General features: G+C 40.0%; 1 long non-coding RNA gene across 15 annotated transcripts in view; it reads right to left on the bottom strand.

Annotated features, from left to right (window-relative positions):
- Positions 1-5,417: 5,417 nt before the first annotated feature.
- Positions 5,418-24,183, bottom strand: part of LOC137482577 (uncharacterized) — a 189,944-nt gene continuing 171,178 nt past the window's right edge. For 4 of the 15 annotated variants that reach the window (XR_011004143.1, XR_011004151.1, XR_011004154.1 and 1 more), the window contains 5 exons: positions 16,937-16,982; positions 13,806-13,925; positions 12,171-12,320; positions 11,796-11,875; positions 5,418-7,219 (listed from right to left, as the gene is read on the bottom strand). This is a non-coding gene — a long non-coding RNA (uncharacterized lncRNA). Of the gene's footprint in view, positions 7,220-9,081; positions 9,619-11,795; positions 11,876-12,170; positions 12,321-13,739; positions 13,926-16,936; positions 16,983-17,800; positions 21,142-24,183 lie in introns of those variants that run through there. The other 11 variants (XR_011004144.1, XR_011004153.1, XR_011004155.1 and 8 more) reach the window with 8 other exon arrangements.

Raw genomic sequence — 24,183 nt, 5'->3', positions numbered from 1 at the left:
TTCTTGATAACAAATATGAAAAAGAGATCACTAAGAAAGGAGATGTAAATGCTACCTCATTGCTTTTTAAGCCTTGGTAGTGAAAAGTCAACAACTAATACAAGTGCAATTAAAACATGGGAGTCATACTTATCAAAAGAGTGAGGCCTCCAAAACTGGCATCAAAGCAGTCTGTGCTCAGTGGGTGCCCAATGTCAATGACTGAGCCTTTGAACATAAAACACAGAGTAAATGGGGTTGTAAACAACTGCACACAAAGCACAAGAGGCAAAGGCCAGGGTGTCCCTGACCCAGATGGAGATGTTCGTGCACAGCAATATGGCCCATAGCATTCCAGCACAGTTCTATATGTTTCATTGATTAGAATAAAAAGACAAAAAATCCTAAGGCTTGTGATCCTGAGTTTTGAAATGTTTCAGACTAGAAACACTTTGATTTGAAAGGGAACTCTGCTGCAACACTTCCATTTTTGTGACACATCACCCAGTGTTACTTGGACGTCATAAAATCATTTTGTTTTCTCATAATATTTTTCAGAGATTCAGCTTGAAACTGCAAGCTGATGTTCAGATATTTTTTCCTCTAGAATGTTTCAGTTATGAAGAAGCAGAGTTTATTCTGTGTTCTGTTGATCACCATAGTAACCTGTGCTCTCTGTATTTAACAGGGAACAAAAAGTTATTTATTTGACAGGGATGGAGTTCTGGGAAGCAGTGGTTTATGAACACTGGCAAAATATTTTAATGGGACTATTTGCTTCTTAAGTTGTTAATGTGTACCAGTAATTTGCTCTTTATCTGTCATGAAGACCTCAGAAGACGAAATTGATTGTAGTTAAAGGGTGTTCATTAGAGTTACAGCTATTTTCTACTCTTAGCAGTTGTTAAATAAAGTTGGAGAGTGCCCTGTTCAGTCCAGATTGTTTACTTATATGAAAAGCACAGTAAAGATATCTTGTTTGCTATTGGGCTTCTTTTGTATTCTCAGGAGCTAAAGGGATTCCTAAACTGCAAACAAAAGAGCAATTGACAGTTGTTATTTATTGAAATTATGCTGTTTCACATCAGCACAGGTCTATTTTTTTCAGGCCCTAAGGGTGAGATTGCCCACCAGTTTTTAATTGCTCCTTTATTGGTGGAAATCGATGTGTTTTATGAAATTACTTTCAGTGTGTTAATTGATCTTTTTGCCTGCTTACTCTTAACAGGGCTCAATCCATTGATCTGCCTGATAGAAATGGCCCCACAAAATGCAGAGGTGGCACAGATGTGGCAATAACTGGTATCCAATGTGGGGCAGAGGAACCTGACATGGGTTTTTTTACCCATACCCTTGTTATGTGGGACTGGCATCAAATCTGCCTTCTTATTGAAACTTTCCTTGAGCAACTTCTGTCTCAGGGGCAAACTGTAGGAGACCAGTGTGGCTGCCCATGCAGGTTTTCCTTTGTGAAGAGAGTTTCTGCACTTTCAGTACGCTGTGGAAACACACCATGGTGTGACATATTCCCCAAAAGGTTTATAAAGGAATCCATCAGGAAAAGATATGTTCATTACACTTCTCATCTCTACCTGCAATGAATGCTTCATTATCAAACATCATTACTATATAGCTATAAACCACTTAATTTTCCCTACCTCTACAGTTTACCTAAACCACAATTACAAACACATATTTTAGGCAATGTTCACTCCCTCATATACTTTTATATCCTACCTATCTGTTCTTAAGCATTTTATCATTCTGCAGTGAACCATATTTTACAGTGCATACAATTTTAAAACTTGAATTTCACCAGTCCTATAGGGATTGTTTTACCCAGAAGACTGAATTTATTTCTTTTAACTCAGGAAGAATTTTTATGTTAACTCTCAGATATTAAACATATCAAAAAAAGAAAAGGAAAATACAGCTATTAATTCAGAATTTTCATTTTATTGGAAGCACAGGTCCAGTAATTAATATACTTATTTTATACAGTTAAATATACATTATACCCTGCAGAAGGAGATACAATCAATACCAAGCAGCAAGCAGAATGTAAGTATTGATTGTACAAAACCCCTTTCACACTCATGCTATCAAGGAGATTTTCAAACCTCTATTCTTAGGAACACCATTTGGAGGATTGTGCATATGCATGTGTAAAATGAACTGCTATCATGACTTCATCTGTGTGTGTGTTGGCGCTGCAGAGAGTTTTGCTGAAGTAATAATTTGGTGGTATCAAGAGGCAGAAAATCGGATCACAGAGGCACAATTCAGATGGAATTGCTGAGCAAGTGCACTGTGGTTTTTTCTCTCCTGTAAAGAGATTAAATACCATACCTGGATAATATTTCATAAATACCACACACAGAGTACTTATGAGACAGATAAGGCAAGGCTGGTAGCACAAGCAAAAATCAGAGGAAACGTTACCTGTGATGGATCCATTTTTTACCACAAGGAGCTCACTGGGAATGAAGAGATTTTGCCCCAAAAACCAGTTAAGTAAAATTTTAGGAATGCTTTTTAATTCCAAAGCCTGCAGAATGCAGGGGGACTGGGTGATTGATGGCTTAACTTTGGAGACCAAGTTCAGAATTTTCAGTGACTTTATAGAACCTGATACTGCATCAACTCTACTCTAAATGTTCAAAGATGTATAAGTCTCATTTTCAGATAGAGCAAGTCTAAATAGGCAGGTGCACAAAGAGACAGGCTTTCACTGTGTTCATTTTGAAATGACAACTAGTTCTGAAAATCAGTCCAGAACAATCATTCAAGATTACAAATTATTATTACAAATGAATTATTGTTCATTCATGAACAATATAACTTCTCTTAAAATATTAAGCCTGGATAAGCTACTGAACAGTCAGGACCAGTCCAAACACTTTAGCCAAGTGCACAAGCACAAGATTCTTGCCTAACTTAAAGCACAGACAGGTGAAACTTCAATTGTCCTTGCAGCTTTATCTGCAAAACAGGACTACAAAATCTACCTTTCACAAAGCTGGGATGCATTTAAATAATGTGATATTGGATACATCGGATACAATAAGAAGATCTTGGATGGGAAACTGCATAAATGAAAACCATTCGATCATTTAAGGCCCACTCTTTCTGCTCTCACATTCTGATGACCAATGTATGCTTATATCCTTTTTCCAGACAGTAAAACAGTTATTCCTGAGGTAACGGTGAGCAGCTTGTAGAGAATTCACATATAGGAGTTGTGCATAAATTGTGCAGCAAAGAATTTACAGAGATATTTCCTTTCCTTTACAAATGTCATCATTGGAGAACACTGGTGACAGATATCACATACAATCCACCTTTTGTTAATTTACACAGAGCCAGAGTACACAGGTCACACATACCAAAGAGAGGACTTTAGCTCAAGAAAAGAAATACAACTGTAAAATGGATTTGCTTTCACAAAGGCATAGAAGTTCTCAAATAAAGTAGGAAAGCAATATTGGTTTTGATATAGGCACCCCTAAAAATATAGGCTTTGCAGAGTCAATAGTGTCTTGATTTAGGTTCTAACCCAACCCCAAAGTCCCAGACTCGGCTCCATCCACTTATTGATTTGTCTGGCATGCTGGGTTGGGGTTTTTTTGTTTCTTTTTTTCCAGAAATGCTTTTCTGCTCTCAAATTTTAGCTAGCTCTCCCAGAAGAATGTCTAACACAGTCACAAAGAGCAATTCTGTTCCTTACAACTAAGCTATTGACTATCGTAATAAAAAGGAAAGACAGAAGTCATGTCAGCTTAGCTTCTCACAGGATCTCACAGTGCTCCTTCATTCAAAAACAATTATGTAATCAACAAGCAATGGGTAACGAATTGCAAAATATCAGAAGCCCTTAATTTTCTATCAGGTATGATAAAAACCTTATAAATTTGGGCAATTCTTGAGAAATAAAACACCTTATAACTACTACCAAAGCATCAGTTCTTTGATATTTTGCTACAATACCTCTTCTATTTTATTTTTTTCTCTCCTGCTACCTGACATCTAAATGCCTATAATTTTAGACATAAAGACCACGTGTCAGAAAAAAAGATCCACAGAAAGAGAGCAGCAGGAGGTTATTTTTACCATTTGTAGACAGTAGTTTACCTGATGTGCATCTTCTACACCTTTGTCTTTATATGGGGAGGAAGTGGTTTACATGAAGGACCACAAAGAGACAGTACAGCTCCTTTAACAAGCCTTAACAATTTTGTTTTTATTAAATTTCTACAGTAAAATTGAAAACCTTTAGGCGAGTAAAGGTGGGGGCAAAAAAGCCCTGATGATGAATTATCAAGGAAATCAATAGAGGAAATAAAGCCATGCTTAGAAGAGATTAAACAAGTCATAAACTTTTTCATAAAAGGATGCAGGAAATAGAAGGAGATATAAGTGATTGATTGAGGTGCATATGTATGTGTGGGCAGGAGGAAAGCAAAGGGTAAATTTGTCTGGGGATTAAATCCATTTAGGTCATTATAGTTCAATATGGCCATGATCCAGCAAAACGCTTGAGCATATGCTTGGTTTTAACATGACTCACTCCCAAAAGCTGAGCTCTGCCGACTTGTTCAGACTCAGGTTTGAGTGTGATTTCATCAGTATCCTCTCTTGAATTCTATCACCCCAACCACTTGAAAGCCTGTAAGAGAACAAAACAAAAGATGGAATGGCTTTGGATGGGTTATGTACCAGAAGAATCCATTCTGGACACAGCAAACTGCACACTCTGCTTTCCATAATGGAATGAGCTTAGAAATGGAAACCTATTTTTGCAAACACAGAGGCTGAAAAAGAGGAATGTCAATGGCAGCCAGAGGGATGGGACATCAGGATGGGACATCAGCAAGCTTTTATTTAATGGAAAGCCGTGCTGAAATTTTGACACATGGCACATGATAACCTGATGTAACCGGGCCAAAATTACCATGCCTTTAATACTTATTTGTGTGGTTCCATCAGTGGTGCCTGTGCTTGCAGGCTGCAGTGTCCCAGTGGAAAAGGGCCAGCTCAGGACCACCAGCTGTGCCACTGGAGTGCCTGAGGACAGGGCAGAGAAGCTCCCTCTCTCCAAAGTGCCTCTCTGATGACACTTTGTGTTGCAGTCATTAACTGCTGATAACAAGAAATTAATTCTTTGATTGCTCTTTCTACCCCAAGTTTTGGTGTGATTTCTGGCCAGGGCAGAGGAATGATTTTGGAAGCAGTCTGACTAAATCTCTGGTTCTGAACCATTAATTTGAGCTGATTATCTTGTGAAAAGACCACAAGTTTAAATTTTTAACCCATCTTCTCATCCATAGGAGTCCATTCTTTTTCCTCTCTAAGCTCCAATCTTACATTTTCTAGGGCAGAAAGAAATACCATCCTGGCTTTTCAGAAATGAACAAAGTAGAAAAGAGTAGATACACAAGTCAGCATCACCAGGTACCATATTTATTCTTCTTAACTCTCTTTCCTGGGAAATGGGAATAGAAGGATCACAGCTTTCATTAAACAATAAAATTAATTTTTAGTTCTCAAGGTTTCACAGAAAAGCATTGAAGCATAATTCTTGCAATGTCACCACAAATATCACTTTGACTTCTTGAATTTTCCTCACTTTTCAGCAGTGTCTCTGAGGATGCAACAATTCACTTATATAAGCAATTTGCAGAATAGGAGGATCTGTTCATCTAATATGTCACAGAGTTCTTTTTACTCTAAGAAGCTGTGCTGAAGCAAAAGAGCAAACATATACACATAAATAAAACCAGTATGTTCACAAGGTATTTTTTCAATTGCTGAATTTTATTAATAAGCTACTAGGTAAATGTTTCTTTGAAACAATTCAGAAGTTGAAATTAAAAATTGTGCGTCCTTTTCAGCATTTTTATGTTTCATTTATTGTCAGACTCTCAGTCAGCAAGATGAGGTGGGTGATAATTATTCGGGGTTGCCAATTAACCTACTTAGCAGGTCACACAGGTAACTGGCATAGATTGTGTCAAATCTCATTACTGGAATAATAATTTAATCACTCAGTGCATTGACTGAAGGCCAGAGAATCTGGAGAATAAATTAAAGAGGGAAATAAAATTGGTATCTAGACAGACATTATATTTAAATACATGAAAACAGTAAAATTATAAAGCACACTGCTCTTTAGTAGAAACCCAGTAAAGTCTGGAATGGGGGCTGGGGGTATTGAGAGCAGGGATTTTCAACCACAACGTCCAGCCTGAATATAAGAAAGGGTTATGTCACCTTGCTACTATGGATGAAAGACAGTTTAACCCATGAGGATAGTGTGAGCACGTGTGTTATTCTTTAGCATTTAAATAGATATGCAATGCAATTATCTTAGCTGCAGTGCTAGAGCCCAGACCTGTCCAGGCACACCTGCTTTGGGAGCTCTGGGTAACAATCCTGGCCTCTCCCTTCCTCTGCATCCCAGCCTTCTTCCACTCTTTGTGCCTGGATTCAGAGCAATGACAAAGGAATATCAAGTAAGAAGGTCACATAATGGATAAAATAATCTTGCAGGATCTGTCAAGAAGGACAGGAGAGACAAAAAAATTACAATAAGTGTAATTGTCAAAGTCATGGAGTCTGTGAAAAAGCTTCTTATGTACAATAATGCTCTGCATTTACAAGGTGACTGAGTATATAAGGGGTAGGAATAGAAGAGTCTGCCTGGAAGTGGAAAAACATTTTCTGTGCAGATGGAGAAAAAACTACGGGAAGGAACAATAACATCTTTCAAAGGGGTTTTGATACATACAGGCTACATACGAGTTTGAAGCTTGTATCTGCTTCAAAGAGAGATATAAACTTTTCTAGAAATTATCAGAGTTTTATAACTCAAACAATAGACTGGAGAAAAAAAAAAAAAAACAAAACACAAAACACTATTAATGCCAAGACTTAGCTAGTCCTGAATGTGTGAGGTGTAAGGTGTTCCACAGCACAGACAAAAGTACATGCAACTCCAGGAAAGATGAGAATATGGTGAACTTGCCCTTGTCTTCATGGTCTGTTTCAATGGTTTACTGTCTGCAAGAACAAGAGGACTATAAAAGAAGCCATCATTCCTCTGAGCAGTGGATCATTCAGTTTAAACATATCTCATAGATGTTATAGCCAAGAATTACAGCACACCAAGCACTGCTCCAGGACTTGTAATTTATTCACTCAGGAGGGAAAAAAGTGACTTCCATAGCAGCATTTTATATGCCTGTGAAATAAAAAACAACCAGCATGACAAAATAGCCAGTGGGCCAGGAATGAGTGTTGGTTTGGCCAGGAATGAAAATTTGGTTTGGTTTGTTTTTTTATAACAATGAGCAAAACCACATGCTTAAGTTAGTGGATGTGACCAAGTGATCTGGTCACATCCACTAACTTAATTTATGCTTCCACTAACACATTTATTCTGTCAAATATGTTATTTTGAATCATAAGTTTTCTTGTTACTGGAAGAGTATGCACTATAGCAGAAAGGCTGAGCATATCTAGTCCAATTCTGGAATTACAAAAACAGCATGCAGCTCTTAAATGTCATTGTACTTGCTCCCACAGAATGTATATGCTATAGTAGTCAATAAATTCTTAGACTTTCTTTTTTGTTTTTTGGAAGATTAAAGCAGGGCAGCACCTTTTGTGGATTCTACTCACTAGTTCAGGAGTGCCAGATAACAGAAACTGCATGCAGAAGAAAAATCACTTTCACCTAATTAGTAGAAAACACTGATGAGCTAAACTTTCTCTTTAACATTTTCCTTGATAAAAAATTACAATATGTGAATATTTTCAGTGTTTTCAGCTCATTTCTATTTTTTATATATTAGGTATGAAACTAATAAATGGCTAATCAAATTATGCAGGCTACAGTAACAGACAAGAGTGACAGTGGGTTAGGAAACTCCATCAGAATACTGAATATTTCATTACCTAGCTATCTAGAAAAATCGGATTTTATAAATGCTTTGGTAAGGCAAAAGCATTGTTGACTCATTCATTTCCATGATGGTCTAGTGAGCCTTCCTTTCAGAGCTTAGCTAAGGGTGCTAATGCAGCCTCAGCAGCACAATTCCCATTTTGGAAGACAGGATATATCCTGAGCAAGCTTTCAAGCCCAAGAGTGAGCAGCAGTGTGGGTCTAGAGGTGCCTGCTCTGCTGTAGCTGTCAGGGACCACTGCAGACTGGACACACAGGAACTGCATCTTCTTCAAAGATGGATTTTTCAGCATGACAGCAGCTCTGAGTTATCTCTGGGGAAAGGACCAATTAGAGACTTTTGGCTTCTCTTCATTTATTACATTTTCCATTGAAATAATGTTTCCCATTGTTCTCTCATTTATAATTCACTTTTGGTAATTGTCGTGAGCAGTAGCCCCATTAGACTGTTGTCTTAGCACCATGTTACAACATTACATTTTAAAATAGTGCTTTCCAAGGACACCATTATCCTTCAGTTGCAACAATCACCTGTGTATTTGTTAACTGAAAATAGAATGAGAAGTACTAGTCCCTATTAAATGTATAATAATAGAGAGTTCAGAGCATTTTGGACAGATCTGAACTGGTTAAAATGTTACTCTACACCTCCCCCCAGCAGTGTGCAGGCTTGAATATTCCTGCTCAGTGCTACCCTCCTTCATTCCCCTCCTTACTCAGACTAACCCCAACTTTCATTCACCTGTAGAGGTGACACTAATTCCTGGATGCCTGCAGAAACTGAACCATATATCCCCGGGACACTTTGGGGCAGGGAATGGCTTCTTCTCCCACTGGTGAAAATGACAACTGCTCACAGCTGCTAGTTCCCACTACAAGAAAAAAGGCAGGCTTCAATCAGAAAAGGGGCAGACAAGGGAAGAAGTCAGGTTCTGAGCCTCCCCAGGATTACAGCAACACCTCCCCAAGGAAGGTAATGCAGTGGTTACCCCAGCCCACCCCAAAACAGACCTACATGTGCTGCGGGGCAGCCACTTTGCCCTGCTCCCCCTGCCAGCTCTCAGCCTCACCCCCTCCTTAGGGAGTGCTGTCTCATGGGGTACACCAGCTACAACCCTTTGCAGAGCACCTACCCAAAATGCCAGGGCTGGGAGGGCAGGGCACACTGCTTTTTTCTCCCCCTCTCATGATTGCCTGTTTCTTGGGACAGCAAAAATGGGTTTAAATCACTGCAAGCTGCGAAGAGCCTGGACCACTCTATCCCACTCCCTAGGCAAGCATTTTATCACCAGGTTGTATTTTCTACAAATAGATAACATATATTATACTCAACACAGAGCACAGCAATCCCTCTTCAAGCCCTGGTGAGAAGAGCAGTGCTGGAACCTTGGTCTAGGACACAAATTATTCCCATATAACTTTCCAGGCTGAAGGTGTCACTGGCTGCCTGCATCTGTGCTGGCCAGCTCTGGCTCAGGAAGTGACAAGTCTTTTGGTTCAGGGCTGCAGAACATGTCTGGGTTTTTTTGTTTTCCTCTGTGGCTTTCCCACTGCTCACAGAAGAAAGCCTTTATCCCTCAGTAAATGCAGAGCTGAACTAATACATTGTCAAGAATTCATTGCAAAAGCACAGTTTACTTCTCAAGATAACACTAAAGATTCCCAAGTGTAACAGCCTGCAACAAAATGTAAAACATTTTAAATATAATGCAGTGAATGACCATGGACTTTCCGTAATAATTATTATTTAATGAATGTATTAATAGAATAAAAGCAATATTGAAGCAAATAAATGACCTCTGACACCAAGAACGGATTGCATTTCATATTACTTTACTTAACTGCCCCTTCCTTCCCCCACCAAACAGAAGCTTTATTGACAAAATGTGCTCTGGTGATTTAGTCTGTAGACTTAAAGAATGTGCAACTCTGGGAAAAACTGAATTATGGATTCTATTTGTCAGATGAGGAATGGCATGTAATAACTTAATGAACTAGAAGCTTATTAGTTGTAAAAGAGAGAAGGCGTTGTCTATCAATCTCTTTTATCTTTTTTAACTCAGAAATGTTCAGGTGGGTAAGCATCAAATCCATTTCACATTTATTATCTTATGAACAGCAGTATGTGCTAGAATCTCAACAAGCTACAAAAATATATCTCAACCTCTAGTTTAATGTGCATTTTATTAGTCAGTTTTGGAGGCTCTAGTTGAAACCCAAGTCATTAGAATACATGCTCACATATTTGGCCAGCAAAAAATTCACTCGCACACAAGAGCTACCCTGATTTCATCAAAACTGTGGATTGAAAGAAATTCAAACACAGTAACAGTGACACTGACAGTAACAACTGTGTTTCAATTTTATTGCTCTATGGAGACATGAATACAAAAGGACAGTAGGATCACAATTTTAACAAGAAACTTGTAGAGAAAGCAGCCTAATATAAAATGGAAGAATCGAATCCTTTGGTTGTTAAAGAAGTTGTCTCCACTTTGAAAAGTACACAAATTTACCTCACCTACACCTTCCTGTGAACCTATTTATTCTGCACAATGAATGACATTTGAATTGTGATATGTATGTGTGAATATGCATAAAAATTACAACAATAAGGTAGTTTAAAATCCATCAGATGCTTCTCCCTGTCTTAGCTGATATTATGTCTTAAAAATTCACTGTAACAAATAGGAATTAGCCCTAAATAAATTCATAAAACACATGTTCAAGTAAAAAAAAATGGCAGAAAGCAGGAAATTCAAAGTTCAAGCCAATGCATACAGAGGTATATGTAGAACAAAGCACTCAGGTCCTAATCTATCAGCCCAAATATTTCATATGCTGCATAGATCCCTGGGTAATTGCAATTTTAACCCTGTACAAGATCGATCTGCTTGCTTTGATTTTCTTTTCCAGAAATAAAAAATAAGCAAGGAAAGAAAATCTGCATTAATTTATGCCTCTAGTAGGCTCCTGTGGGCGCTTTTTTGGTTTATTGGTTTGTTGGGGTTTTTTTTGATGTGGCCAGTCTAGCAGCAGATGTCTTACATACATCAGGCTCTTTAGAGGAACAGTCGTAGCCATTACACTTAATCAGGTAATAGCACACTATTGACATATTAGACCAATTTAATACATTTGTTTTCTGTATCCATTTACATTTCATCTCAAAGGTCTCCAGTACAATGGGATTTTGAACTATTTGTGCTGAGCACAATCGAAGGGCCAGTAATCCAATAATTTGATTTTCTTGCTGCAGAGACAGGAGAGAGGGAAAACCATCTCTCTCTTGCTCCAGCAAGTGAGCTACAGGCCTGCATTAGGCTTTAAGCTTCCTGTGTAAAACATACCCCAAGGGCAACAGAAGGCCACTTAAACACTGCTTGGAGGGCATCACTGGAACATGGCTGTGGCATGCTGGCTTTTTGCCCAGGAGTAAATTCCAACCATTAGCATCAAACACTCATCCTGAAGCTCTCAAACTGAAATTAAATGCCATCTATCAAATGAATAAACAATAATAAAGTAGCACAAGTAAATTAAAAAAAATAAATTGCAGTAATTTATACTGTGGATCATCTGTTCTGGGTTGCTGTTCCAGACTGTTCGCCTCAGATTATCTTTCAGCCTATTTTCTCACTATTGGATTTTTGTACAGGTAAAACAGCCCTTGATATACAAATTGAATTTATTCATGCTCTATGCTACTTGTACTTGTAAAAACAATTTTAAATAATGGTTTTTTTTCCTATGCAAATAATTTTGTTTATTTCTGCTAGTTATAGGCTGAGTCTACATAAGTTGTGTCTAAACAAGAATACAAACAACAACAATTAAACATGCAAGAATGTACCTTTAGATATCTCAGCTGGAACTGCGCCTTCTGGTTTAAGCAGTCCAGAAAAATTTCAGCAGGCTTCAGAATTTGGAAAGCTGTAAATTTAAAGTGAATTCACCCTTTAAAAGTGCTCAAAGGAAAAGCAACCAGTAGTTTGGGACAGATTTTAAAAGGGAAATTTTTAATAAGCAGAATTTAATTACTTAACTGAAATTTTTGCTATTGTGTCATGGCTAAGACTTCACTTTTTGTGAAAAACAAAGAAAAAACCAAAAACCTACTCTGGGAAATGATTATGCTTGGTTTGTATCACAGCTATTACAGCAATAAATTCAGCCTTGTGCTGAGATGGGACAGTATTGCAAAGGAGAGCAAAGGGAAATATCTCACTGAATATTAGTCTCATTTCCCAAAACAAGTTGACTCTTCCCAGGAACTACTTTCCCAAAATTTCCTTAGGGTATGAAATAATTGGCTATTAACCAGTGTATTCTTGACCCAAAGAATGGAGCAGAAAACATGCAAGTCTTGTCTGGATTACTCAAAGAAAGAAAAGAGAAATAAGAGTAGATACTCACTGCCTGAGCCCGTGGCTCTCTTCATTTTGCTCATCGGGGCTGGAGGCTTTTACCTGCATTTATAGCATGGCAAAAGACCTGAGGAAAAGAGCAGGCAGAAAAGAGGGGAAGGGAAACTAGAAGAGCACAACCTTCTCCCTTTTCAGATTTATTTTCCCCTGCCTGCTTGCCCTGCATTAGTGCGGGGCTGTGAAAAAGGAAGGCTGCCAGCTCCATAGCATCATATTGCCAGCATAAAGGGCATCCTGTCTCAACCCGAGGCAGCAGAGAACTTGTGAAAAAGTGCCTGCACACTAAGAGAAAAAAAACCAGCAAAATCTTACTTATCATAAATCCTGTGCAGTCTTCTGAACGAGTGATAGTTTCCCTTTTTTCTCCTTGTACATGGGATCACCTGTAACCCACCAAAACCTCCGACGTCCCCTGGGTGCTGCCCCAGCGCCCCGGGCACCCCATGGGAGGAGTGGCTGAGGATGCAGCATGTGGGGACAGTTCCCATGGCCTGGAAGGATAAAACAAGTCGTTAGTATGCACCAGGCAGAGCCAGGGGCTGAGCCTGCTGCTAATGAGTGCTGCACTGAGGGCTCAGGTCATGGTTTTGCTAAATCCTGTGCTCTTGGTACACCTGAAAACACCACACCAGCAGGCAGCAGGGCTCACACACCTGCCTGAGTGCAGGACAGCATAGCCAAAGTGCTGGGGCAGGTGTCTGAGCCACTGAGAAAGTGTCTGCCCCTCAATTCAACGGCTTCAGTGGAGCTGTGCAAGTCAAGAAGTCCTTCTGGGACTGGTTGGCCTCTGTTGCACCTGCCCTGCTGCTGGACAGGTGTGTCTGGGCAGGGTGCAAAGCCTGGTGCTGCTTCATCATGGTTCACAATGATCTGCAGTAAGTGCCTGGGCACAAACTACAGGGCACAAACAGGAGGCCACAAAAGTTCTGGGATGGGCTGTGATCTCACTGGCATCACAGCAATGTGGTGCAAGAGGCTGTAAGAGAGGGAGGGGAGTGGTCAGCTCCAGGGAGGGCTGCCATGGATGGATCTTCAGGATGTACAGGACAGGACATTAAAGCTGAAGAGATCCCTTGATGTGAGAGAGCAGCTGGGGCACACGGAGCTGTCTGTGCCTTGGGGCAGGGGATGAGCCAGCTGACAGCAGGCCAGGACCAGAGGGCAGCCCATGGTGGATGACACAGTGGTCAGTGCCTGCTACAGGCCACCTGACCAGGAAGAAGTAGATGAGCCAAAAACCTGAGAGCACCCTCATGCTCACAGGACATCAAAGGTCAGAGCACCGGAGGCACAGCAGGAGCTGTTAATGAAGCAGCAGAACACACACACCACAATATGCTCCTGGTGGGCCCTAGCTTGGCTCCAGCCACCTCAAACAGTGGCTCTCATCCTCTGCATAACCATTCTTCTGCCCTTCAGAGGATGGTGAGCACTACCTCTACAGACCTCCTCAGCAGTCTCTGTGTTTCCACATTGTCTTACACCCCACGAGAATGTTCTGCAACAGAAAGTTTTAGTCCCCTCTAGCCTTAGCCTGCTGATCACTGTTTGATGCCCTGAAAGTGTAACACATGCAAACAGGGTGTATTGGCTGCAAATTTAGAGACAACATTTATTTTCCTATGGGCAAAAAGGAGGTTGTTGGCATAGGAAGTGTGTGTATACGTATACCTGGTTTAAATAAAGCTCCCCTATGATTCCAGGTTAGATTTCACTCTATTTCAAAAGCCTTCACCTGCCATATAACCCAAAGTGTCTGAATAGCAAGAAAGGGGTTTGAAAAAACTTGGCTGACTACTGGAAAAGAAGGAATAGTATCCCAAACACTGTGCTTCCCCATTCCTACACCTGTGTAGCAGGAGTACCTCTGATTTTGTTGCAGTCAGAATACCCTGTATCACAGAATATGGCCTACAGAACCAGTTTTGTCTCAGTTTATAAACAGTTTTACAATAGCTTATGGTGGTGGAAAGATTCCACTGCAATCAGAAAGTCCTATGGTATGTTCTAGTGGTGTGGGATCATTTCTAGAGAATTTGAGGGAGGAACTTTAATATATTGGGAAGAGCTTATAACTTCAAACACAAATTAGGACACTTAATTTTCTTTAAACCCCATGTCCTGCTGTTCGGATTCCATGAGTGCCTCAGGATCTTGCCTCACAACACTCTTACACACACCTACAAAATACCAGAGCTCTGCTTATTCTGTATTTCAGTAACTTTAATACACGACAAATTCTCTCATGCTGCAAATTTATCTTCATTGAGCTATCTTTTGATCTTGGGCATTAACTCTGATCAGTACTAAGGCAGAAGCAGTCTATCCAATTAGCAGGTGAAGCCTCAGAAACTCAGGACACAGCACCTCTGCTACACTGCCTTCCAAGAGATTTGACCTCAACAAACACATTAGAGGAACCCAGGCACAGTATTTGTCTGCCTGCCTCAGCCGGCCTGCTCAGATGGCATTTTGCCAGTTAGAAAGGTAAAATACTGCTTTTGGGAGGTGCCAGAAAAGGGTGGCTTTAGGTCCATTACTTGCTAAAGTCTGTTAATACAGCTTTCTTCCAACTCTAAGCAATCACATAAAACATCTTGACTTTCTTAGCATAAAAGCAACTCCTTATCAGACACTCCCTTGTATGGAATCCAAACAACAAATAACCAACTTGTTTTCCAACATGTGCAAAAACAAATTATCTTTCAAAGGAGATTGGGTTTGTGCTCTTGTGTTCTGCTGCCAATGTCATCAAGGAAACTTTCACTTGATAGTTACACTTGGAGCCATGACCACCCTATTCTGTGTTTTCCCCGCTCAGAGCAAGGGGCTTCTGAGCCATTGTCAAGGTTCCTGAGCACAGGTACCAAATGTAGTTCTGCCTTGAATGTCAGATAAACCCAGCAGTTTGTTCTGTTGGTAATTTCAAAGCCACGGGGGGAATCCATGACTCAGCTTCCATTAAAATTCACTAGCTAAATGTGAACAATCATACCTCAGCGCTTTGCACCTCCAGTTAATCTGCTTGTGTCTGTTTGTGTCAACTGATTCCTGCCTGCTTTGACTCTGCAGCACCCCAAAGCTATGAGAGCAGGGATGCCAGGATTTGAGGATGCTCAGCAAGCTGGCTGAAATCAGTGACTCTCCAGATGTCCTTGGATGCCTGAAGCAGCATCAAATGAGGCTGTATTGAAGAACTCTAAGGTGACAGCAGGTGTGAAATGCCTCAGTGTATTTCATAAGACTGAAACTCAGCTGGGATGGACAAGTAAAACTCCAAGATCTAGTAATGGTCCCAATAATTTCTGAAGCTAAGCTTGACTGACATGAAGCACGTCTTCATTCATTCAGCACCTCCAGTGGGTCATTAGTGCTGGACCCAGGGGGTGGTCATGTAAATAGAGCACTGAAACACCAAGAAAAATGCAAGGACCTGTGTTCCTACAGTATCTTCTCCTTGCCTGCCTTTGCCCTGTTGGGAATCACCACACTGTGGCTTTGAGGATCTGTAACAGGAGAGTTTATGGGTATCAGACATAACAGAAGAGTGGGATCTCCAAACCACACTCTGAAACTGGAGTTTACCCCACTTTTCTTCAGCATTCCCACAGTAGTCCCTCCTCTGTGCCTCTTCCACTCTGACTACTATTTTTACTAATATTTTTTGGTGTGACATGATTCATCAGAAGTCTACCTTGTCAGTCTCTGTTCATTCTTGCTCTTTCCAAGCATTTTACATTCAGTACAACAGATATAAAAACAAGAGCCAGAGCTGAGAAAAAAAAGAGATCATAGGAACAGAAGAAAAGAATCAAGAAGAAAATCCTGCAGTCCATGGAGAACATTGTCATTTTGTGACTGAAGTGTGTTGTACAGCAACAGGAAAAAAGTCACAGAAAACTTCTTTAATCTAACAAGGAGCAAGGAACGCCATTAGAATGAGAAGAGCCGTATTATTATGCTGACATTACAGGGCTTTTCTTGAACTGGCTCAAAACCCCTCCTGCCTGGATTATTGCTAAGGGTTAAGAGAACTGAATTTTACTGAAAATAACTGAGAACTCAGTTATTTTCTGAAGAGATGTGGGAGAAAGGGGTGGAAGTGAACGCAACACAAGGAAACCTGGAATGGGGAGGAGGACAACAAATACAAATTTACTCCCCTGCAAAATCAATTCATCTAAAATTGAGTAAAAGAACAAGATGATATCGCCCTCCTCCCTCCTACAACACATTCCATTCTTCATGTATATTGACATTGAAGGGTAAGCATGATAAATAGCTCTATTTTCAGTAACAAAAAGAAGAAAAGTATGAGGCTGACTCCAGCCAACAGTTTTCTCCTGCCCCAAACCTTGCATGGTCTCCTGTAAGGAGACTGTCTCTGCTGTCAGTGTTAGGCAGGCTTTGGGAACCCTCTTTAGGGGCATAGAGGGGGCTCTTTGCTGGCCCACAGGAAGGTCACTTAACTATTGTTATCATATAGATACAGAAACAGATATTATATTGTTATCATATCTATACAGAAATGTTTTCAAGCAGCCAAAAGCCAAAGGAGAGTATTTACCTTTCTGAATCAGCAGTAGGGTTCACAGCAGATCCATTATGGGAACCTGAAAACAAAATTAAAAAAAAAAAATTGGTTTCTGAAACTGCCACCCTCAGCAAAGACTTTTTGAATGGTTATGCCCTAAACTATTTATTCCTTTATTTTCCAAACACAGTGTAGCCAAATGAAAATCAAATTCACATTTAGTGCTTAAGAAGTGAATAATGTTAGCAGTCAGTTAAACAAAAATAAAGATTAACTGTACAACTCACATTAATATATAGTAATATCTGATAAAATATTTTAACACAATGTCAAGCACTATGCTCATTTTTGTTTAAAATGAGAATTAGAATCTATCAAAATGTCTTTTAATAAACTCAAAACTACATAAATTTTTTCCTATAAATGGAAAAGTGTATCTGAATATACCAACAAAGATGAAGGTAATTAAAAAGTTTCTTAAAAATAGAAGAAAAAAATACAGAAAACAAATCAAGTTAATTCTTTTCAGGACCTAATTAACCTTAAAAACAAAGTCTCTAGCCTTTCCCATGGATTTCAATGCAAGGGAGAATGTCCCAGGGAGAATGCCATAAACTATAGGTCTGATTTAATGGAGTTTTGATTGAGGATAAAGGCAGAAGAGTCAGTCTGTGGTACCCTCTCTTTGCACTGAAAAGTGCCCAATTCCAAAGGCAAATGCACTGAGCTCAGCCATCCCAATTAAAGCTGCTATTCAGCATAAGCTAAGATAGCACAAAGAATGCAAAAGAATCAGCCATTACAGCATATTTACAAAGGCAGCACAGCAATTGATGTTGGTTAGGGGACAGCAAAACACAGCACCTGGTATTTAAACACAGAGATGTACATACTTACATGTATATATTTGCACATACAGAGCTCACACACATACATATATCACAAAATAAAATTGTATACAAAGGAGTAAAACCGCTTTGCTCTCTCTAGGACATTCTCTTGAATCTTTGTATGAACATAAGTGGAACTCCAGCTGAAGCTTCAATGTCTTGATGTTGAAACAGTGTCTTCCTGATGCAAGTAAAAAGTGTTAAAAACAAATATTCAAAGACCAATTTTTTTTCACAGGCATCTACAACAACTCATCAGGTATGCACAGCACACATACTCCCTGATCTTACGCTGTTGTCAGCCTGCCAAAACCCCTCATGGCTCTGGAGGAATTTCTGTGCTGAGATCAGGATCCCAGCGGGTCATTCCCTGCAGTGGTGCCTGGCACAGATCTCCCACTGCCATCTCTGGAGTTCTGCCTCAGTGCTCGTGGCACTCTGCTACATTCAGGTTAAATCACCTGAAAGGCTCAAGCTTTCTCCTTTCCCAAATGCCTACCAGTTACTGTGTTTTGATCAGAGAGGACGAGAGTGACAGAGAGAATTCCCTGCCAAAGGTTATCTCGGAGTTCATGGTGTGTATCCTTCTGCTGCCACATCCAATCAATCATTAACACTGTTCCAGGCAGGCTTCCCTGGGACTGCTCGCGTGGGGCCAGCATGAATATCTGCTGCAATAGGGAGGGCAAGCTGGGCTGGCACCACAGCTCCATGTGGACACAGTCAGCCTTCACATGCTTGTGAAATGATCTTCTAACTTCAGCTTTCCAGTGATACTGTTGTTTCCAAGAACTAAAGAGACACAGCCCATGAGGCTCTGCTCAGCAGGAACAAAGCTCACCCAGAGCAGTGGGAATCCCCCAAAATCCTCTGTGCTGGTTTGAAATGTCCCAGAGAAAGGCCAGGAATGCTCTGCTCCTCTCAGCCTCCCTGGGGAGCACCAGTGCTGGTGCTGGGGCTCACTGAAGGAGCCACTCTGGGGGGTTTGGACTACTGTGCTCACACAGAAGGAGCTTCAACCACTTCTGTGACCCATGTGGATCAAAATTACAGGAGAGGCTGCAGTGTAATGTGGGGGTCATTTCTGCCTCCTCTAATCTGATCGGAAATTCATTCCCAAAAGCTAACACAAGACATTCATAAAGTCCTTCTTAAGCTCTTGATGATCCACCTCAATTTCCTCTACAACAGCTGGTGTGGTTTTACAATAAATGGAATAAACTGGTACACAGCCCATGCTCTTGTAATTGGCACAGTGATGGACTTTGAGCCCTTTTCAACATTTGTGAAGCCAGATGACCCAGGCTAGCAGAAAGAGGATGCCACCATGAAGCATAATTATTTTATAGCCCCTATTTATTTTTGGAATATCAAAATTTATGACAATCACTAAAGCACATTGATTAAACCCTAAGTGTAAATACACCATGAAACAGAAGTTGTTTTGCTGTCATCCCAAGGAAGCATCTATTTGTAAAGTACATGGCAATATCAAAGAGCTCTCTATTGATTAAACTTTGAAAATAAAATTGCACCACTTATCATATGCTGTTTGCAAAAATGCCAATCATTGTAATACTCACATAAGCATACTGCATCTTCCCCCTGAACTCGTTAAATTTATTACTGAGACTCTATCCTGAGCTGCCTACATGTGGAAAAAATATCATTCAGATAACTCATTAACATTTATAACCAGTATTTAAAGCTGTGCATGGTGCCATCTCAAATGATAAGGGTCTTGTCAGCATTTCCAGTATAAGCCTCATTTCAGGGAATGGAAGAAGGGAGGGAGTGGCAACACTGTGTTCCAGCAATTTTAAATGACACCAACAAGAAGACTGACATACAAGTTGTCGATCTAATTGTACCTATCTTTCAGAGATAGGTGCATCTTTTATGTCCACATTCAGTTTAAAAAATAGCAAAATTCTCACTACATCATTGTAAGCTACCTGGCAAGTGCTGTCATTCTGCTTGTGCATACAGCATCCCACACAATTATAATTCTAGATCTAAGCCTTCATATTACAAAAGCTCTTAAGGTATGGAACAAAAATGATATGACCCCCTCCTCACAGTTATACTTGCATTCTAGAGGAGAAAGAAAGAGATAAGCAAAACAGCCAAGAATACAACAATGAGGGCTGGTTCATGACTCATGTTATCAGATGTTCCTGCAGTATCAAAACACTAATGCTGAATGCAAATTTTAATTGCAGAAAGGCTAAAAAATAACAACTAGAATTTTTGGGGCGAGAAACTCGTAGGTGCACTGCATCTGCCACGAGCCCAATTCTGCTACAGGTACCGTGTAAGCTGTGATTTGCTGAAAGACACCTGATAGCTGTTGATGTTTAAGTATTCTGTCAAAAGAAAAGATATTTAAGATATTTGTATTACTACAAAAAAAAAAAAAATTGTCAAAAGACAAAGGTAGTGGTCATAAGGCAAGAGAGGCTTCTGAAAGACGCATCTCCAAAAAGGAAGGTATTGAAGCGCTTATACCTGAGATGATCTGCACCACTGGACAGGTCATAAGTAAATACATGCAAAGGAGGGACCTCAGCTCTATAGAATTCTAAGTGCATCAGTAACACCAGCTAGAAACAATTCAGCCAAACACTTCTGTGTGCAAAAGGAATAATATTTCTAATCAGAAAGCTCAAATGCTAACCAGTGTAGTGGTTGTAAAGCAAAAACACTCTGAGCAATTATGTGTGCAAATGGATTTTCCAGATTCCAAAGTGCAGTTGATTACCAAGGCTAACTGAGCTATCCTCTTCTCCTCCCAGCTTTACTTGCTGCTCAGGCACACAGTGGACATAAAAATCTCCTGCTGTGCAAAGGATTTTATTGCTTTACAGGAAAAAGACTAATAGATGATAAAAAAGAGGCCATAGAAAGGATGGGCAGTTGTTCAAAAATTATATGCTTTGGAATGGAAAGAAATGCCACAAGAGCTATGGAATGCATACACACACTTCATATTTTGGCCAAAGCTGTTCCACTTCACATGGAATCTCATGGGCTGTAAAGGCACCACACAAAGAACAAGGTCCATGCTGTGCAGGATTTGGGCACACACTCATCCACAGACTATTCCACAGATTCAGGTGTCCCCTACCATCCCCTGGCATTTAGGCTGGAAAGCAGATGACTAAATATCTTCAGCACCCAGATCCTAATGACTGCAATAAGCAGAGATAGTATTCTAACTAACTCCTTCCCTTCCTATTGTCCTTTCAGTTAATGTGCATGTTTGCATATTTCTGATTTGCTTTGGAATGAGTCTGTCAAGCCAGAGATGGTTCTGAGGACAGCCAGGAAAGCAACTCCAAGGCCAGATAAACAGTAATGTTAGAAATTTTGACATCAAGCAGTTTTAAGTACCATCAGAGTTTGACCACTGTCAATAGCAGAGGAGATTCTGAGTATGCCTATTTTCTACCCAAGCACCCACATCTCACGATAAAACATTGTACCTAGTACTCAAGATTTGTGTGTCTGTGTGTAACTCCCCGGGGTAGAAGCCAGCTGGAATCCTGGCCTCTTGAAGCCAAAGGGAGATTTGTCTATGGCTGAAGTCTAGGTCAGGATTTTATGTGTGTTTATATTGTGCTTTGTGCAACAACAACTCAGGGAGCTACTTCAGATGCCAAATAAATTTTAAGGCTTCTGTGGAATTTGAAATACTTTATAAGTGATTCTCCCCAACAAATTAAGGCAGCCACCATTCTCACAAGTTCTAATTGTCTCATCAATTTCTTTTCATGCCACTTGCAGTTATACATCATGCTTCAAAGTCAGTGTGTATGCAACCAGCCTCCACAAGACAAATATTATAGGGTATTTTTCAGGTAAATGATTACTGCTTAGAGACAGTGAAGTTTCTGGCTAGAGTGATGTGGAAAAAACTGCAGAAAAGCAGGGAATGATTTTCTTTACTCAAAAATTGAAGTATTTAATTCTCAGAGAATTAAATTTTTTATCATTGGAAAAACATGTGGGTCAAGGTAAAAGCAAAAGTGGTTTACTAAAGCAAAGTGACAGGCTGCACATGGAAGCAAAGGAAAACAAAAGATTTATTTTCAGGAGGTGCTGTCCAGTCACTTCCTGGGATGTAGATCTTCATTAGTGGTTGCTCCAGAAAACAAATATCCTTGTAACAAATGTCACCTCCTCCTTCTCTTAACTTTTAGTGCTGAGCAGACATCAAGTGGTGTGGAATATCCCTTTGGTGAATTCTCCACCCCCTCTGGCTGCCAGTGCCCAGCCCAGCACTGTGGGGCTGCAGGGCAAATGAGCTCCAGCTCAGCCAGAGCTGGCTCAGCGAGGCAGGCTGAAATCTCCCACCCACTTGGGGCAATCCTCAGTCACTTATCCACTGAAGAAGTGGGAAACTAAAATCGCTCAGAGCAGCACCTTTCAGCAGATTATGTGAAGGGAGGGGGGAACCTTGTCTGACAGCCAGACATGCACACACCCTGTGCACATGCAGAATTACATTCCTCTTAGAAACCAGGTGAAAAACAAAAGCCAGTGATTACCCAATTCTTTGTTCAGTGGAGAACTATTCACAAACATCTCATGGAATGAACTTAATGGAAGGACCTTTTGGGAACACATGGAGTCTTAAAAAATGTCGTTTCTTTTCTACTCATCTCACTTTTTTCTGAAGCAGAACCAGAACTATGTGACCTCTGTGCATAATGACAACTCAATGACACAGCTCTCATTCTGAATGTGGAATATGAAATGCTCACCATGAACTGCTCAAAAATAATCCTCAGGCCATGATTATTCATAGAAATTATTTGGTGAGTAATTTCAATTAAATAAATTCAAGGAATCAAGAAAAATAGGCTAAACTAATAGAATGCATTATTTATGATGAATAATTCATTTGGAGGAACTTTCTCCCACTATTGCAGAAAGCCAGCTCAAGGCATAGCGCACTGAAGTCTCACTTAAGCCCTGTTTTGAGGTCTTAATTGGGGGCTTTCATGATGAATCACTGTAGGCTGGCCCTCTGCCCAGGACTGAATTTCACCCATTGCTCCTGCTCCTCACATATTTCTAGATATGTCATTAGCAGAGTGGAATTTGTATCCTTTCAACTTCACTGCCATAAAAATGATGATATGGAGAGATTTTGTTATGTTCCTTTTACTACTAAAAACTAAAAGGAAGAAACTTCTCACATCAACTCACCAGACTTTCAACAGTGAACGTTCATCATACCCATACATCAACTGCATTATGTAAATATGAGTCCCCTGTCCACTGAAGTAAGGCAAGAAGACACAATAATTTAAACAAGACTCTCCAAATCACTAAAACCACTTGTGTGCACTTGTGCTTGCATGATGGGACATTTCTAGTTAAAAATATTCACAGTATGTAACACACAGATTATGACTCTGAGGAAAGCTGAAAAAATGTACTTGTAAATGGTAGTGGTAGAAATTACTGTAGACACACATTTGAAACACAATAAATAATAGATCCATTGTTGTTTTAAGGATGGGAAAATAAATGCCCACACTTCCCTTTTTTGCTTTTTTTTTTGTTCTTGTTGCTCAGCAATGCCAGTACAGAATATCTATCATCAGGAAGATTCATCTCATTGTTCCTATCAGAGAAAAAGACCCATTGACATGATGAAACAAAGCACTTCCAAAAATATTTAAACCACTCAATAAAACCTAAGTGCCAGCTTTGAAGCTAAGCATTTGTTCAAAGATCTGATCCAAATTCCACTGAAATCAGTCGGAGTCCTTCCACTGACACCAAAGGGCTTTGGATCAGATATACTACTTTCCTGAATAGGATGAAGACATCCATAAATATTAATTGTCTCACAGTGCTTTGCTGGGTCCTATGATAAAAGGTATGAGTGTACTAAGGGAGTGGATATTTGTTTTTCTAGTCACGAAAGAAAAAAACTGGGCTAAATCTAAACTAATGATCAATTCTTAATTGAACAGTGATGAGTCTGTCAGTATCCCCAAAGCACAGGCTACCAGGGATGCCTTCTGAAAGACAGCTTCTCTATCACATTTCCTGCTGAAACCAGTATTACTTCCATTAAAACACACTAAATTCTCTTCTTAAGACAGTCAGGATTAATGATACAAAAAATCAGAAACTGGTAGTTCTGCTGCTGCAGTTTGTACCACCAGGGTAGAATCACACTGTGCCATTATAAAACAGATTACCCCAGATATATTGAAATGAATCATGATGTAGTCTCCTTGCAAAAAAACCCATGTTGCAGTTAGATAACAGGTCTCAAAAATGCATCGCCTTGGCCAGGGTCTGAGTCCTTGCAGGAAGCAAAAACTGAGGGAAGAGTTAGAAAGCACACTGATTTTAAGTCATGGTTCA

The sequence above is a fragment of the Anomalospiza imberbis genome, chromosome 14 (assembly GCF_031753505.1).
Source record: "Anomalospiza imberbis isolate Cuckoo-Finch-1a 21T00152 chromosome 14, ASM3175350v1, whole genome shotgun sequence".
NCBI classification, from domain to species: Eukaryota; Metazoa; Chordata; class Aves; order Passeriformes; family Viduidae; genus Anomalospiza; species Anomalospiza imberbis.
This window is presented reverse-complemented; position numbering and strand designations above follow the sequence as displayed.